Source organism: Pseudophryne corroboree, unplaced genomic scaffold, assembly GCF_028390025.1.
Source record: "Pseudophryne corroboree isolate aPseCor3 unplaced genomic scaffold, aPseCor3.hap2 scaffold_299, whole genome shotgun sequence".
In the NCBI taxonomy this organism is placed as follows: Eukaryota; Metazoa; Chordata; class Amphibia; order Anura; family Myobatrachidae; genus Pseudophryne; species Pseudophryne corroboree.
This window is the reverse complement of record NW_026969662.1, coordinates 219137-237645: the sequence shown is the minus strand read 5'-3', so window position 1 is coordinate 237645 and position 18509 is coordinate 219137. Positions and strand designations below refer to the sequence as shown.

Here is an 18509-nt window from a genome sequence, read left to right as displayed (position 1 = left end):
GAATATAAGGCAAAAAATTTGATTTACCAGCTGTAGCTGTGGAGACTAGGTCCGAGAGACCTTCCCCAAACAATTCCTCACCCCTGTAAGGTAAAACCTCCATATGCCTTTTTGAGTCGGCATCACCTGTCCATTGCCGGGTCCATAGGACTCGTCTAGCAGAAATCGACATAGCGTTTATTCTAGAACCCAGTAGACTAATGTCACTTTGAGCATCTCTCATATATAGGACAGCATCTTTTATATGCCCTATGGTCAATAACATAGCATCCTTATCTAGGGTCTCAATCTCTGCTGATAAGGTATCTGTCCATGCTGCCACCGCGCTACAACCCCGGCCGACGCAATTGCCGGTCTGAGTAAGGTACCAGAATGTGTGTAAATGGACTTTAGGGTAACCTCCTGCTTGCGGTCAGCAGGGTCCCTGATGGTAGCCGTATCCTGGGATGGCAGCGCTACCTTTTTGGATAAGCGTGTCAATGCTTTATCCACCCTAGGGGAGGATTCCCACCGTATCCTGTCCATTGGCGGGAAAGGATACGCCATAAGAATCCTTTTGGGAATCTGCAGCTTTTTGTCTGGAGATTCCCAAGCTTTTTCACATAATTCGTTCAACTCATGTGAGGAGGGAAAGGTTATCTCAGGTTTCTTTCCCTTATACATGTGTACCCTCGTGTCAGGGACAGGGGACTCTGTGATGTGCAAAACATCTTTTATTGCAATAATCATATATCGAATACATTTAGCCAATTTTGGCTGTAACTTTGCATCATCGTAGTCGACACTGGAGTCAGAATCTGTGTCGGTATCTGTGTCAACTATTTGGGATAGTGGGCGCTTTTGAGACCCCGAAGGTCCCTGCGACATAGGGACAGGCATGGGTTGACTCCCTGACTGTTCCCTAGCTTCAGCTTTGTCTAATCTCTTGTGTAATAAGTTTACATTAGCACTTAAAACATTCCACATATCCATCCAGTCAGGTGTCGGCGTTGTCGATGGAGACACCACATTAATTTGCTCCTGCTCCTCTCTAGGAGAGCCTTCTACCTCAGACATGTCGACACACGTGTACCGACACACCATACACTCAGGGAATCCTCTTATCTGAGGACAGTTCCCCAACAAGGCCCTTTGGAGAGACAGAGAGAGAGAGTATGCCAGCACACACCCCAGCGCTATATGACCCAGGAAAAAAACACAATAATTTTATGTTTACCCAGTAGCGCTGTATTTCCATATATATATGCGCCTAATTATGTGCCCCCCTCTTCTTTAAGACCCTCTTTCTACCGTGGTATAAGCAGGGGAGAGTCCGTGGAGCTTCCCCTCAGCGGTGCTGTGGAGAAAATGGCGCTGGTGAGTGCTGAGGGAGAAGCCCCACCCCCTCAGCGACGGGCTTCTGTCCCGCTCAAATATAGTAAAAAAATGGCGGGGGCTCTTATATATATATATACAGTGCCTAGCTGCATATATATTTATTTTGCCAAAGAGAGGTCTATATTGCTGCCCAGGGCGTCCCCCCTGCGCCCTTCACCCTTACACTGACTGCCGTGTGTGAGGTGTATTGGAGCAATGGAGCACAGCTTTACTGCTGTGCGTTACCTCAGTGAAGATCATGAAGTCTTCCGCCGCCTCTGAAGTCTTCTTTTCTTCTCATACTCACCCGGCTTCTATCTTCCGGCTCTGCGAGGGGGACGGCGGCGCGGCTCTGGGACGGACGGCGAGGGTGAGACCTGCGTACCGATCCCTCTGGAGCTAATGCTGTACAGTAGCCTAAGAAGCAGAGCCTATCAACTCACAGAAGTAGGTGTGCATCTCTCCCCTCCGCCCCTCGATGCAGGGAGTCTGTTGCCAGCAGGCTCCCTGAAAATAAAAAAATCTAACAAATATACTTTCTGTCAGGAAACTCAGGAGAGCTCCCTGAAAAGCACCCAGTCTCCTCTGGGCACAGTAGTAAACTGAGGTCTGGAGGAGGGGCATAGAGGGAGGAGCCAGTGCACACCCAGATCTAAAGTCTTTCTTAAAGTGCCCATGTCTCCTGCGGAGCCCGTCTATCCCCCATGGTCCTTACGGAATCCCCAGCATCCTCTAGGACGTAAGAGAAAAATTATGCTGGCAGAAAAATCCAATTGAGTGATTAAACAGCTCCAGAGCTGCTCTGTAAGGCAAGTAAAAGGGTGTGGGCCCTGCAGCACTACCTGTAGTTTGCATTGTGCATTGGAAGCCTAGTTTGCTGTCTGTTTCCACTTCTTTTTTCTTGAGCCCCTCCCGTCTATACCCTTGTGCACTATCCTGACTTCTCCTCCCGTCTGCTTACTTTGTGCCTTAAAAATGCACAATGCAAACTACAGGTAGTGCTGCAGGGCCCACACCCTTTTACTTGCCTTACAGAGCAGCTCTTGAGCTGTTACAGTGCCCAGCTGCTGCAAGAAATCAGCGTGAATGCTTCAGGGGCTGGGGCATGGCCAACATGAGCCCCACACCGAAGGAGGGTGGGGGTGTTTAATGCGAACTAGGGGTCTCGCACAATGCGAACTACAGGTATTGCTGCAGGGCCCACACCCTTTTACTTGCCTTACAGAGCAGCTCTGGAGCTGTTACAGTGCCCAGCTGCTGCAAGAAATCAGCTTGAATCCTTCAGGGGCTGGGGCATAGCCAACATGAGCCCCACACCGACGGAGGGTGGAGGTGTTTAATGCGAACTAGGGGTCATCCAAGTGCCGCAAAAGGCCGCCATGCCCTGCACACCCCTTTTCTCTTTTCATATGCAGACGAGGGTTGAAGCCAACTTTGACCCACTGCTTGGATGACATCGCCATATGCAAATCCATCTGCTGCAGGCCTTCCCCCAGGAATGCTTGCACTAGTTGTTGCATTTGGTTTGTTGTTTGGGGGTGCTTCAGTATTAGGCAGCCTTCTGCCCTCCCATGTTCATCTGAAAATATGTGTTCTCCCTGCAGTTGTTGTCCCCAGATGAGAGTTCCCTTGTGCTGCCTCAGTTGAATCTCCTTTACTTGACAGAGATGTGCCTGAGCAGCGGCCCTCCCCAGCCCTATCCCAAATCATACTTATTTTGCATAGGAGATACCATGGTCATGAAGACTGTTCTCCCAGGGTGCGGTTCATTCATTGCATTCTGGGTATGCTGACCCCTGTGATTTCCCCAAATGTGGGAAACTCGACTGCATTATTTAATGCGAACTAGGGGTCATCCAAGCACCGCAAAAGGCCGCCATGCCCTGCATACCCCTTTTCTCTTTTCATAAGCAGACGAGGTTTGAAGCCAACTTTGACCCAATGCTTGGATGACATCACTTGCTGCCTTTCCAATGAAGCAAGCTTAATTTAATAATAGGTGAAAAACCATCCCTACAAAGGTGTTAATCAGATACTTGGCTTTGTGGACACTTTTCAGAGCACAAATTTGTTAGCATAAAAATAAAGCCAGAAAATGAAGAGCTGTTTAATCACTCAATTGGATTTTTCTGCCAGCATATTTCTTTTTCTCTGCAACCCACTGCTAAATTGTGCTTCCTAGCTGTTTTTATAAAATCACTGAATCAAATCTAACTCTGATTACATCAGAGAAGGCCAGGTACCCTACACCATAACAGGGGGTTTGAAATTTTGACTTGTCTACTTAAAGATCACCAAAATCTGATAACAAGGTCAATTAAGTCCCTGGGTGGGATTGAACCACCAACCTTTTGATAAATAGCTGAACACACTAACCGATTGCGCCACAGAGACACTTTGCAAAAAGCACATACTGACAAAGACTAATAAGCATTCATCTAGAACGTTTCCTAGAAAAACTTTAAAAAGTCAATAATCTGGAGAGTTTTTGTAAGATGTTTCACCAGCAACCAATGAAGAAACACATTAGTACTTTCGCATGATGAGTGAGTGCTTCAGGATCTCTTGCACTTACATGTGCAGCAGAGTACTGCAATGGAAGCATGCTGGGCCCATAACCCAGAGGTAGGCAGATTGAAACTATCCTTTGCTATATGCATTTTTTTTTTGTTCATTAAAGTAATCCAAAACTGGGATTGATATTTTAGCTTTTATTTTTACTTAAAGTACAATAACTTTTACCATTTTAATTTGTTTTAATAGTATATTGACAGTATTGTTTTCTTTCAAAAATCCAATTAATTTTCTTTATCCGATTATTAAAATGGTAATTGACAAAAACAAACTACATTGTCACCAGAAGAGCAATACCAAATGTACAAGTGATATATTAAAATCATCTTTCCAGCTAGAATTTCAATGATGCATTGGGGCAACGATTTTGTGAGAAACATCTTCACCCTTAAATAAAGATTTTCTTAATTCCTTACCTGTGTGCTAATTAGATATCACCTTGTTTTCACATTAAACAGACTTCCACATGAGAAAGCAGCAAGAATGCAGTGGCGTTAATGTTTCCTGGTGTCAACCTGTATTATTTCAGTAGATATTGAAATGAGGATGCATCTTGCTGCCTTTCCAATGAAGCAAGTTTAATTTAGTAATAGGTGAAAAACCATCCCTACAAATATGTTAATCAGATACTTGGCTTTGTGGACACTTTTCAGAGAACAAATTCGTTAGCATAAAAATAAAGCCAGAAAATGAAGAGCTGTTTAATCACTCAATTGGATTTTTCTGCCAGCATATTTCTTTTTCTCTGCAACCCACTGCTAAATTGTGCTTCCTAGCTGTTTTTTTTATAAAATCACTGATTCAAATCTAACTCTGATTACATCAGAGTAGGCCAGGTACCCTACACCATAAGAAGGGGGTTTGAAATTTTGACTTGTCTACTTAAAGATCACCAAAATCTGATAACAAGGTCAATTACATCCCTGGGTGGGATTGAACCACCAACCCTTTGATTAATAACCAAACACACTAACAGATTGCGCCACAGAGACACTTTACAAACGTACATACTGACAAAGGCTAATAAGCATTCATCTAGAACGTTTCCTAGAAAAACTTTAAAAAGTCAATAATCTGGAGAGTTTTTGTAAGATGTTTCTTCCATCAACCAACGAAGAAACACATTGGTACTTTCCCATGATGAGTGAGTGCTTCAGGATCTCTTGCACTTACATGTGCAGCAGAGTACTGCAATGGAAAAATGCTGGGCCCATAACCCAGAGGTAGGCAGATTGAAACTATCCTCTGCTATATGCATTTTGTTTGTTAATTAAAGTAATCCAAAACTGGGATTGATATTTTTGCTCTTTTATTTTTACTTAAAGTACAATAACTTTTACCATTTTAATTTGTTTTAATAGTATATTGACAGTATTGTTTTCTTTCAAAAATCCACTTAATTTTCTTTACCCTATTATTAAAATGGTAATTGACAAAAACAAACTACATTGTCACCAGAAGAGCAATACAAAATGTACAAGTGATATATTAAAATCATCTTTCCAGCTTGAATTTCAATGATGCATTGGGGCAACGATTTTGTGAGAAACACCTTCACCCTTAAATAAAGATTTTCTTAATTCCTTACCTGTGTGCTAATTAGATATCACCTTGTTTTCACATTAAACAGACTTCCACATGCGAAAGCAGCAAGGATGCAGTGGCGTTAATGTTTCCTGGTGTCAACCTGTATTATTTCAGTAGACATTGAAATGAGGATGCATCTTGCTGCCTTTCCAATGAAGCAAGTTTAATTTAGTAATAGGTGAAAAACCATCCCTACAAAGGTGTTAATCAGAGACTTGGCTTTGTGGACACTTTTCAGAGAACAAATTTGTTAGCATAAAAATAAAGCCAGAAAATGAAGAGCTGTTTAATCACTCAATTGGATTTTTTTGCCAGCATATTTCTTTTTCTCTGCAACCCACTGCTAAATTGTGCTTCCTAGCTGTTTTTATAAAATCACTGTATCAAATCTAACTCTGATTACATCAGAGAAGGCCAGGTACCCTACACCATAACAGGGGGTTTGAAATTTTGACTTGTCTACTTAAAGATCACCAAAATCTGATAACAAGGTCAATTACGTCCCTGGGTGGGATTGAACCACCAACCTTTTGGTTAATAACCATACACACTAACTGATTGCGCCACAGCGACACTTTGCAAAAAGCACATACTGACAAAGACTAATAAGCATTCATCTAGAACGTTTCCTAGAAAAACTTTAAAAAGTCAATAATCTGGAGAGTTTTTGTAAGATGTTTCTTCTAGCAACCAATGAAGAAACACATTAGTACTTTCGCATGATGAGTGAGTGCTTCAGGATCTCTTGCACTTACATGTGCAGCAGAGTACTGCAATGGAAGCATGCTGGGCCCATAACCCAGAGGTAGGCAGATTGAAACTATCCTTTGCTATATGAATTTTTTTTTTTGTTCATTAAAGTAATCCAAAACTGGGATTGATATTTTCGCTTTTATTTTTACTTAAAGTACAATAACTTTTACCATTTTAATTTGTTTTAATAGTATATTGACAGTATTGTTTTCTTTCAAAAATCCACTTAATTTTCTTTACCCTATTATTAAAATGGTAATTGACAAAAACAAACTACATTGTCACCATAAGAGCAATACAAAATGTACAAGTGATATATTAAAATCATCTTTCCAGCTTGAATTTCAATGATGCATTGGGGCAACGATTTTGTGAGAAACATCTTCACCCTTAAATAAAGATTTTCTTAATTCCTTACCTGTGTGCTAATTAGATATCACCTTGTTTTCACATTAAACAGACTTCCACATGAGAAAGCAGCAAGGATGCAGTGGCGTTAATGTTTCCTGGTGTCAACCTGTATTATTTCAGTAGATATTGAAATGAGGATACATCTTGCTGCCTTTCCAATGAAGCAAGTTTAATTTAGTAATAGGTGAAAAACCATCCCTACAAATATGTTAATCAGATACTTGGCTTTGTGGACACTTTTCAGAGAACAAATTAGTTAGCATAAAAATAAAGCCAGAAAATGAAGAGCTGTTTAAACACTCAATTGGATTTTTGTGCCAGCATATTTCTTTTTCTCTGCAACCCACTGCCAAATTGTACTTCCTAGCTGTTTTTATAAAATCACTGAATCAAATCTAACTCTGATTACATCAGAGAAGGCCAGGTACCCTACACCATAACAGGGGGTTTGAAATTTTGACTTGTCTACTTAAAGATCACCAAAATCTGATAACAAGGTCAATTAAATCCCTGGGTGGGATTGAACAACCAACCTTTTGGTTAATAGCCTTACACACTAACTGATTGCGCCACAGCTACACTTAGCAAAAGTACATACTGACAAAGGCTAATAAGCATTCATCTAGAACGATTCCTAGAAACATTTTAAAAAGTCAATAATGTGGAGAGTTTTTGTAAGATGTTTCTTCCATCAACCAATGAAGAAACACATTGGTACTTTCCCATGATAAGTGAGTGCTTCAGGACCTCTTGCACTTACATGTGCAGCAGAGTACTGTAATGGAAGCATGCTGGGTCCATAACCCAGAGGTAGGCAAATTGAAACTATCCTCTGCTATATGCATTTTTTTTTGTTAATTAAAGTAATCCAAAACTGGGATTGATATTTTTGCTCTTTTATTTTTACTTAAAGTACAATAACTTTTACCATTTTAATTTGTTTTAATAGTATATTGACAGTATTGTTTTCTTTCAAAAATCCACTTAATTTTCTTTACCCGATTATTAAAATGGTAATTGACAAAAACAAACTACATTGTCACCAGAAGAGCAATACAAAATGTACAAGTGATATATTAAAATCATCTTTCCAGCTTGAATTTCAATGATGCATTGGGGCAACGATTTTGTGAGAAACATCTTCACCCTTAAATAAAGATTTTCTTAATTCCTTACCTGTGTGCTAATTAGATATCACCTTGTTTTCACATTAAACAGACTTCCACATGCGAAAGCAGCAAGGATGCAGTGGCGTTAATGTTTCCTGGTGTCAACCTGTATTATTTCAGTAGACATTGAAATGAAGATGCATCTTGCTGCCTTTCCAATGAAGCAAGTTTAATTTAGTAATAGGTGAAAAACCATCCCTACAAAGGTGTTAATCAGAGACTTGTCTTTGTGGACACTTTTCAGAGAACAAATTTGTTAGTATAAAAATAAAGCCAGAAAATGAAGAGCTGTTTAATCACTCAATTGGATTTTTCTGCCAGCATATTTCTTTTTCTCTGCAACCCACTGCTAAATTGTTCTTCCTAGCTGTTTTTATAAAATCACTGAATCAAATCTAACTCTGATTACATTAGAGAAGGCCAGGTACCCTACACCATAACAGGGGGTTTGAAATTTTGACTTGTCTACTTAAAGATCACCAAAATCTGATAACAAGGTCAATTAAGTCCCTGGGTGGGATTGAACCACCAACCTTTTGGTTAATAGCCTTACACACTAACTGATTGCGCCAAAACAACACTTTGCAAAAGAACATACTGACAAAGGCTAATAAGCATTCATCTAGAACGATTCCTAGAAACATTTTAAAAAGTCAATAATGTGGAGAGTTTTTGTAAGATGTTTCTTCCATCAACCAATGAAGAAACACATTGGTACTTTCCCATGATAAGTGAGTGCTTCAGGACCTCTTGCACTTACATGTGCAACAGAGTACTGTAATGGAAGCATGCTGGGTCCATAACCCAGAGGTAGGCAGATTGAAACTATCCTCTGCTATATGCATTTTTTTTTGTTAATTAAAGTAATCCAAAACTGGGATTGATATTTTTGCTCTTTTATTTTTACTTAAAGTACAATAACTTTTACCATTTTAATTTGTTTTAATAGTATATTGACAGTATTGTTTTCTTTCAAAAATCCAATTAATTTTCTTTACCCGATTATTAAAATGGTAATTGACAAAAACAAACTACATTGTCACCAGAAGAGCAATACAAAATGTACAAGTGATATATTAAAATCATCTTTCCAGCTTGAATTTCAATGATGCATTGGGGCAACGATTTTGTGAGAAACATCTTCACCCTTAAATAAAGATTTTCTTAATTCCTTACCTGTGTGCTAATTAGATATCACCTTGTTTTCACATTAAACAGACTTCCACATGCGAAAGCAGCAAGGATGCAGTGGCGTTAATGTTTCCTGGTGTCAACCTGTATTATTTCAGTAGACATTGAAATGAGGATGCATCTTGCTGCCTTTCCAATGAAGCAAGTTTAATTTAGTAATAGGTGAAAAACCATCCCTACAAAGGTGTTAATCAGAGACTTGGCTTTGTGGACACTTTTCAGAGAACAAATTTGTTAGTATAAAAATAAAGCCAGAAAATGAAGAGCTGTTTAATCACTCAATTGGATTTTTCTGCCAGCATATTTCTTTTTCTCTGCAACCCACTGCTAAATTGTGCTTCCTAGCTGTTTTTATAAAATCACTGAATCAAATCTAAACATCAGAGAAGGCCAGGTACCCTACACCATAACAGTGGGTTTGAAATTTTGACTTGTCTACTTAAAGATCACCAAAATCTGATAACAAGGTCAATTAAGTCCCTGGGTGGGATTGAACCACCAACCTTTTGGTTAATAGCCTTACACACTAACTGATTGCGCCACAGCAACACTTTGCAAAAGTACTTACTGACAAAGGCTAATAAGCATTCATCTAGAATGATTCCTAGAAACATTTTAAAAAGTCAATAATGTGGAGAGTTTTTGTAAGATGTTTCTTCCATCAACCAATGAAGAAACACATTGGTACTTTCCCATGATGAGTAAGTGCTTCAGGATCTCTTGCACTTACATGTGCAGCAGAGTACTGTAATGGAAGCATGCTGGGTCCATAACCCAGAGGTAGGCAGATTGAAACTATCCTCTGCTATATGCATTTTTTTTGTTAATTAAAGTAATCCAAAACTGGGATTGATATTTTTGCTCTTTTATTTTTACTTAAAGTACAATAACTTTTACCATTTTAATTTGTTTTAATAGTATTGTTTTCTTTAAAAAATCCTATTAATTTTCTTTACCCGATTATTAAAATGGTAATTGACAAAAACAAACTACATTGTCACCAGAAGAGCAATACAAAATGTACAAGTGATATATTAAAATCATCTTTCCAGCTTGAATTTCAATGATGCATTGGGGCAACGATTTTGTGAGAAACATCTTCACCCTTAAATAAAGATGTTCTTAATTCCTTACCTGTGTGCTAATTAGATATCACCTTGTTTTCACATTAAACAGACTTCCACATGAGAAAACAGCAAAGATCCAGTGGCGTTAATGTTTCCTGGTGTCAACCTGTATTATTTCCGTAGATATTGAAATGAGGATGCATCTTGCTGCCTTTCCAATGAAGCAAGTTTAATTTAGTAATAGGTGAAAAACCATCCCTACAAAGATGTTAATCAGATACTTGGCTTTGTGGACACTTTTCAGAGAACAAATTTGTTATCATAAAAATAAAGCCAGAAAATGAAGAGCTGTTTAATCACTCAATTGGATTTTTCTGCCAGCATTTTTCTTTTTCTCTGCAACCCACTGCTAAATTGTGCTTCCTAGCTGTTTTTTTTATAAAATCACTTAATCAAATCTAACTCTGATTACATCAGAGAAGGCCAGGTACCCTACACCATAAGAGGGGGTTTGCAATTTTGACTTGTCTACTTAAATATTACCAAAATCTGATCACAAGGTCAATTACGTCCCTGGATGGGATTGAACCACCAACCTTTTGATTAATAGCTGAACACACTAACCGATCGCGCCACAGAGACACTTTGCGAAAAGTACATACTGACAAAGACTAATAAGCATTCATCTAGAACGTTTCCTAGAAAAACTTTAAAAAGTCAATAATCTGGAGAGTTTTTGTAAGATGTTTCTTCCAGCAACCAATGAAGAAACACATTGTTACTTTCGCATGATGAGTGAGTGCTTCAGGATCTCTTGCACTTACATGTGCAGCAGAGTACTGCAATGGAAGCATGCTGGGCCCATAACCCAGAGGTAGGCAGATTGAAACTATCCTTTGCTATATGCATTTTTTTTTGTTCATTAAAATAATCCAAAACTGGGATTGATATTTTAGCTTTTTTTTTTACTTAAAGTACAATAACTTTTACCATTTTAATTTGTTTTAATAGTATATTGACAGTATTGTTTTCTTTCAAAAATCCAATTAATTTTCTTTACCCGATTATTAAAATGGTAATTGACAAAAACAAACTACAGTGTCACCAGAAGAGCAATACAAAATGTACAAGTGATATATTAAAATCATCTTTCCAGCTTGAATTTCAATGATGCATTGGGGCAACGATTTTGTGAGAAACATCTTCACCCTTAAATAAAGATTTTCTTAATTCCTTACCTGTGTGCTAATTAGATATCACCTTGTTTTCACATTAAACAGACTTCCACATGAGAAAGCAGCAAGGATGCAGTGGCGTTAATGTTTCCGGGTGTCAACCTGTATTATTTCAGTAGATATTGAAATGAGGATGCATCTTGCTGCCTTTCCAATGAAGCAAGTTTAATTTAGTAATAGGTGAAAAACCATCCCTACAAATATGTTAATCAGATACTTGGCTTTGTGGACACTTTTCAGAGAACAAATTCGTTAGCATAAAAATAAAGCCAGAAAATGAAGAGCTGTTTAATCACTCAATTGGATTTTTCTGCCAGCATATTTCTTTTTCTCTGCAACCCACTGCTAAATTGTGCTTCCTAGCTGTTTTTTTTATAAAATCACTGATTCAAATCTAACTCTGATTACATCAGAGTAGGCCAGGTACCCTACACCATAAGAAGGGGGTTTGAAATTTTGACTTGTCTACTTAAAGATCACCAAAATCTGATAACAAGGTCAATTACATCCCTGGGTGGGATTGAACCACCAACCCTTTGATTAATAACCAAACACACTAACAGATTGCGCCACAGAGACACTTTACAAACGTACATACTGACAAAGGCTAATAAGCATTCATCTAGAACGTTTCCTAGAAAAACTTTAAAAAGTCAATAATCTGGAGAGTTTTTGTAAGATGTTTCTTCCATCAACCAACGAAGAAACACATTGGTACTTTCCCATGATGAGTGAGTGCTTCAGGATCTCTTGCACTTACATGTGCAGCAGAGTACTGCAATGGAAAAATGCTGGGCCCATAACCCAGAGGTAGGCAGATTGAAACTATCCTCTGCTATATGCATTTTTTTTTGTTAATTAAAGTAATCCAAAACTGGGATTGATATTTTTGCTCTTTTATTTTTACTTAAAGTACAATAACTTTTACCATTTTAATTTGTTTTAATAGTATATTGACAGTATTGTTTTCTTTCAAAAATCCACTTAATTTTCTTTACCCTATTATTAAAATGGTAATTGACAAAAACAAACTACATTGTCACCAGAAGAGCAATACAAAATGTACAAGTGATATATTAAAATCATCTTTCCAGCTTGAATTTCAATGATGCATTGGGGCAACGATTTTGTGAGAAACACCTTCACCCTTAAATAAAGATTTTCTTAATTCCTTACCTGTGTGCTAATTAGATATCACCTTGTTTTCACATTAAACAGACTTCCACATGCGAAAGCAGCAAGGATGCAGTGGCGTTAATGTTTCCTGGTGTCAACCTGTATTATTTCAGTAGACATTGAAATGAGGATGCATCTTGCTGCCTTTCCAATGAAGCAAGTTTAATTTAGTAATAGGTGAAAAACCATCCCTACAAAGGTGTTAATCAGAGACTTGGCTTTGTGGACACTTTTCAGAGAACAAATTTGTTAGCATAAAAATAAAGCCAGAAAATGAAGAGCTGTTTAATCACTCAATTGGATTTTTTTGCCAGCATATTTCTTTTTCTCTGCAACCCACTGCTAAATTGTGCTTCCTAGCTGTTTTTATAAAATCACTGAATCAAATCTAACTCTGATTACATCAGAGAAGGCCAGGTACCCTACACCATAACAGGGGGTTTGAAATTTTGACTTGTCTACTTAAAGATCACCAAAATCTGATAACAAGGTCAATTACGTCCCTGGGTGGGATTGAACCACCAACCTTTTGGTTAATAACCATACACACTAACTGATTGCGCCACAGCGACACTTTGCAAAAGTACATACTGACAAAGGCTAATAAGCATTCATCTAGAACGTTTCCTAGAAACATTTTAAAAAGTCAATAATGTGGAGAGTTTTTGTAAGATGTTTCTTCCATCAACCAATGAAGAAACACATTGGTACTTTCCCATGATAAGTGAGTGCTTCAGGACCTCTTGCACTTACATGTGCAGCAGAGTACTGTAATGGAAGCATGCTGGGTCCATAACCCAGAGGTAGGCAGATTGAAACTATCCTCTGCTATATGCATTTTTTTTTTGTTAATTAAAGTAATCCAAAACTGGGATTGATATTTTTGCTCTTTTATTTTTACTTAAAGTACAATAACTTTTACCATTTTAATTTGTTTTAATAGTATATTGACAGTATTGTTTTCTTTCAAAAATCCAATTAATTTTCTTTACCCGATTATTAAAATGGTAATTGACAAAAACAAACTACATTGTCACCAGAAGAGCAATACAAAATGTACAAGTGATATATTAAAATCATCTTTCCAGCTTGAATTTCAATGATGCATTGGGGCAACAATTTTGTGAGAAACATCTTCACCCTTAAATAAAGATTTTCTTAATTCCTTACCTGTGTGCTAATTAGATATCACCTTGTTTTCACATTAAACAGACTTCCACATGCGAAAGCAGCAAGGATGCAGTGGCGTTAATGTTTCCTGGTGTCAACCTGTATTATTTCAGTAGACATTGAAATGAGGATGCATCTTGCTGCCTTTCCAATGAAGCAAGTTTAATTTAGTAATAGGTGAAAAACCATCCCTACAAAGGTGTTAATCAGAGACTTAGCTTTGTGGACACTTTTCAGAGAACAAATTTGTTAGCATAAAAATAAAGCCAGAAAATGAAGAGCTGTTTAATCACTCAATTGGATTTTTCTGCCAGCATATTTCTTTTTCTCTGCAACCCACTGCTAAATTGTGCTTCCTAGCTGTTTTTTTTTATAAAATCACTGATTCAAATCTAACTCTGATTACATCAGAGTAGGCCAGGTACCCTACACCATAAGAAGGGGGTTTGAAATTTTGACTTGTCTACTTAAAGATCACCAAAATCTGATAACAAGGTCAATTACATCCCTGGGTGGGATTGAACCACCAACCCTTTGATTAATAACCAAACACACTAACAGATTGCGCCACAGAGACACTTTACAAACGTACGTACTGACAAAGGCTAATAAGCATTCATCTAGAACGTTTCCTAGAAAAACTTTAAAAAGTCAATAATCTGGAGAGTTTTTGTAAGATGTTTCTTCCATCAACCAACGAAGAAACACATTGGTACTTTCCCATGATGAGTGAGTGCTTCAGGATCTCTTGCACTTACATGTGCAGCAGAGTACTGCAATGGAAAAATGCTGGGCCCATAACCCAGAGGTAGGCAGATTGAAACTATCCTCTGCTATATGCATTTTTTTTGTTAATTAAAGTAATCCAAAACTGGGATTGATATTTTTGCTCTTTTATTTTTACTTAAAGTACACTAACTTTTACCATTTTAATTTGTTTTAATAGTATATTGACAGTATTGTTTTCTTTCAAAAATCCACTTAATTTTCTTTACCCTATTATTAAAATGGTAATTGACAAAAACAAACTACATTGTCACCAGAAGAGCAATACAAAATGTACAAGTGATATATTAAAATCATCTTTCCAGCTTGAATTTCAATGATGCATTGGGGCAACGATTTTGTGAGAAACACCTTCACCCTTAAATAAAGATTTTCTTAATTCCTTACCTGTGTGCTAATTAGATATCACCTTGTTTTCACATTAAACAGACTTCCACATGCGAAAGCAGCAAGGATGCAGTGGCGTTAATGTTTCCTGGTGTCAACCTGTATTATTTCAGTAGACATTGAAATGAGGATGCATCTTGCTGCCTTTCCAATGAAGCAAGTTTAATTTAGTAATAGGTGAAAAACCATCCCTACAAAGGTGTTAATCAGAGACTTGGCTTTGTGGACACTTTTCAGAGAACAAATTTGTTAGCATAAAAATAAAGCCAGAAAATGAAGAGCTGTTTAATCCCTCAATTGGATTTTTTTGCAAGCATTTTTCTTTTTCTCTGCAACCCACTGCTAAATTGTGCTTCCTAGCTGTTTTTATAAAATCACTGAATCAAATCTAACTCTGATTACATCAGAGAAGGCCAGGTACCCTACACCATAACAGGGGGTTTGAAATTTTGACTTGTCTACTTAAATATCACCAAAATCTGATAACAAGGTCAATTACGTCCCTTAGTGGGATTGAACCACCAACCTTTTGATTAATAACCATACACACTGAGGCAGCACAAGGGAACTCTCGAAAGAAGAACAAGGCTAGAGGAAGAACTGAAACAAAGAAATCTGACTTTTACTAGAGCTGACCAGAGGAAAGCACAAACACAGTCCCCCACTACCACAAATAATGCAGTTGAGTTTCCCACATTTGGGGAAATCACATGGGTCAGCATACCCAGAATGCAATGAATGAACCTCACCCTGGGAGAACAATCTTCAAGACCATGGTCTCTCCTATGCAAAATAAGTATGATTTGGGATAGGGCTGGGGAGGGCCGCTGCTCAGGCACATCTCTGTCAAGTAAAGGAGATTCAACTGAGGCAGCACAAGGGAACTCTCATCTGGGGACAACAACTGCAGGGAGAACACATATTTTCAGATGAACATGGGAGGGCAGAAGGCTGCCTAATACTGAAGCACCCCCAAACAACAAACCAAATGCAACAACTAGTGCAAGCATTCCTGGGGGAAGGCCTGCAGCAGATGGATTTGCATATGGTGATGCCATCCAAGCAGTGGGTCAAAGTTGGCTTCAACCCTCGTCTGCATATGAAAAGAGAAAAGGGGCGTGCAGGGCATGGCGGCCTTTTGCGGCGCTTGGATGACCCCTAGTTCGCATTACACACCTCCACCCTCCTTCGGTGTGGGGCTCATGTTGGCTATGCCCCAGCCCCTGAAGCATTCAAGCTGATTTCTTGCAGCAGCTGGGCACTGTAACTGCTCCAGAGCTGCTCTGTAAGGCAAGTAAAAGGGTGTGGGCCCTGCAGCACTACCTGTAGTTTGCATTGTGCGTTGGAAGGCACGAAGTAAGCAGACGGGAGAAGTCAGGATAGTGCGCAAGGGCATAGAAGGGAGCGGCTCAAGAAAAGAGAAGTGGAAACAGACAGCAAACTAGGCTGGAGAGAGACCTGAGACAAAGAGATCTGAATTATACGAGAGCCGACCAAGGGAAACACAAATTATGCAGTCAAGTTTCCCACATTTGGGGAAATCACAGGGGCAGCACAACTAGTGTGCAATGGGTGAGCCTTGCCCTGGGAGAAGCACCTTCATGATCATAGTATCTCACCTGGCAGGTAAGTAGGAGTTGGGCTAGAGCTGGGGAGGGTCGCTGCTCGGGCACCCCCCTGTCAAGTGAAAGAGATCCAACTGAGGCAGCACAAGGGAACTCTCGAAAGAAGAACAAGGCTAGAGGAAGATCTGAGATAAAGAAATCTGATTTTTACCAGAGCTGACCAGAGGAAAGCACAAACACAGTCCCCCACTACCACAAATAATGCAGTCGAGTTTCCCACATTTGGGGAAATCACAGGGGTCAGCATACCCAGAATGCAATGAATGAACCTCACCCTGGGAGAACAATCTTCATGACCATGGTATCGCCTATGCAAAATAAGTATGATTTGGGATAGGGCTGGGGAGGGCCGCTGCTCAGGCACATCTCTGTCAAGTAAAGGAGATTCAACTGAGGCAGCACAAGGGAACTCTCATCTGGGGACAACAACTGCAGGGAGAACACATATTTTCAGATGAACATGGGAGGGCAGAAGGCTGCCTAATACTGAAGCACCCCCAAACAACAAACCAAATGCAACAACTAGTGCAAGCATTCCTGGGGGAAGGCCTGCAGCAGATGGATTTGCATATGGTGATGTCATCCAAACAGTGGGTCAAAGTTGGCTTCAACCCTCGTCTGCATATGAAAAGAGACAAGGGGCGTGCAGGGCATGGCGGCCTTTTGCGGCGCTTGGATGACCCCTAGTTCGCATTACACACCTCCACCCTCCTTCGGTGTGGGGCTCATGTTGGCTATTCCCCAGCCCCTGAAGCATTCAAGCTGATTTCTTGCAGCAGCTGGGCACTGTAACTGCTCCAGAGACGCTCTGTAAGGCAAGTAAAAGGGTGTGGGTCCTGCAGCACTACCTGTAGTTTGCATTGTGCGTTGGAAGGCACGAAGTAAGCAGACGGGAGAAGTCAGGATAGTGCGCAAGGGCATAGAAGGGAGCGGCTCAAGAAAAGAGAAGTAGAAACAGACAGCAAACTAGGCTGGAGAGAGACCTGAGACAAAGAGATCTGAATTATACGAGAGCCGACCAGGGGAAACACAAATTATGCAGTCAAGTTTCCCACATTTGGGGAAATCGCAGAAGCAGCACACCCAGAGTGCAATGGGTGAGCCTTGCCCTGGGAGAAGCACCTTCATGATCATAGTATCTCACCTGGCAGGTAAGTAGGAGTTGGGCTAGAGCTGGGGAGGGTCGCTGCTCGAGCATCCCCCTGTCAAGTAAAGGAGATTCAACTGAGGCAGCACAAGGGAACTCTCATCTGGGGACAACAACTGCAGGGAGAACACATATTTTCAGATAAAAATCTTGGTCATGCTCTGGTTTCTCTTCAGAACGAACAAATCTTTCGCCTTTTACTAAAGATTTCCGTGGAGAGGAGCAAAACCGAGTTTTATCTCAATTTTTGCATGCCCCATCTTTTTGGGGTTTCTTTTATCGGTTTAAAGATAGAATGAGTGTGCTTTAATGTAAGCTCATTTGCATAGAAATGACAGTAAATGTTTGTTTCTTTTCAAACAGAACTTTCTTGACCATGCTACTTGCTTGAAAGATCTGGGAGCACATGGAATACAGTACAAACCATGCTTATAGCAAGGAGAAGACAGGTGAGAAATCTGCTTTCTTTCAAATTGGGCGCTCACTTTGATCTGAATAAGGACTGCTGGCACGGCACTCAGGCGACAGGTGGAATCTTGGTCATGCTCTGGTTTCTCTTCAGAACGAACAAATCTTTCGCCTTTTACTAAAGATTTCCGTGGAGAGGAGCAAAACTGAGTTTTATCTCAATTTTTGCATGCCCCATATTATTGGGGTTTCTTTTATCGGATTAAAGACAGAACGAGTGTGCTTTCTTGTTAGCTTTAATGTAAGTTTATTTGCATAACAATGACAATAAATGTCTGTTTCTTTTCAAGCAGAACTTTCTTGACCATACTAATTGCTTGAAAGATCTGGGAGCACATGGAAAAGAGTACAAACCATGCTTATAGCAAGGGGAAGCCTGGTGAGAAATCTGCTTTCTTTCTTTCAAA

At 39.5% G+C, this 18509-nt stretch overlaps 6 non-coding genes and 1 pseudogene across 6 annotated transcripts; 3 read left to right on the top strand and 4 right to left on the bottom strand.

Moving 5' to 3' along the window:
* Nucleotides 1-3064: 3064 nt before the first annotated feature.
* LOC135016470 (U1 spliceosomal RNA) lies at nucleotides 3065-3243 on the top strand (annotated as a pseudogene).
* Nucleotides 3244-15498: 12255 nt separating this feature from the next.
* Nucleotides 15499-15662, bottom strand: LOC135016225 (U1 spliceosomal RNA). The gene has a single exon (XR_010214360.1). It is a non-coding gene; the product is annotated as a U1 spliceosomal RNA (small nuclear RNA).
* A 671-nt stretch (nucleotides 15663-16333) lies between these two features.
* On the bottom strand, nucleotides 16334-16496 carry LOC135016477 (U1 spliceosomal RNA). The gene has a single exon (XR_010214564.1). It is a non-coding gene; the product is annotated as a U1 spliceosomal RNA (small nuclear RNA).
* Nucleotides 16497-16648: 152 nt separating this feature from the next.
* On the bottom strand, nucleotides 16649-16812 carry LOC135016204 (U1 spliceosomal RNA). Its single transcript, XR_010214339.1, has one exon. It is a non-coding gene; the product is annotated as a U1 spliceosomal RNA (small nuclear RNA).
* A 671-nt stretch (nucleotides 16813-17483) lies between these two features.
* Nucleotides 17484-17646, bottom strand: LOC135016366 (U1 spliceosomal RNA). The gene has a single exon (XR_010214499.1). It is a non-coding gene; the product is annotated as a U1 spliceosomal RNA (small nuclear RNA).
* Nucleotides 17647-17790: 144 nt separating this feature from the next.
* LOC135016486 (U5 spliceosomal RNA) lies at nucleotides 17791-17906 on the top strand. Its single transcript, XR_010214570.1, has one exon. It is a non-coding gene; the product is annotated as a U5 spliceosomal RNA (small nuclear RNA).
* Nucleotides 17907-18176: 270 nt separating this feature from the next.
* LOC135016483 (U5 spliceosomal RNA) lies at nucleotides 18177-18292 on the top strand. The gene has a single exon (XR_010214568.1). It is a non-coding gene; the product is annotated as a U5 spliceosomal RNA (small nuclear RNA).
* The last annotated feature ends 217 nt before the right edge of the window (nucleotides 18293-18509 follow it).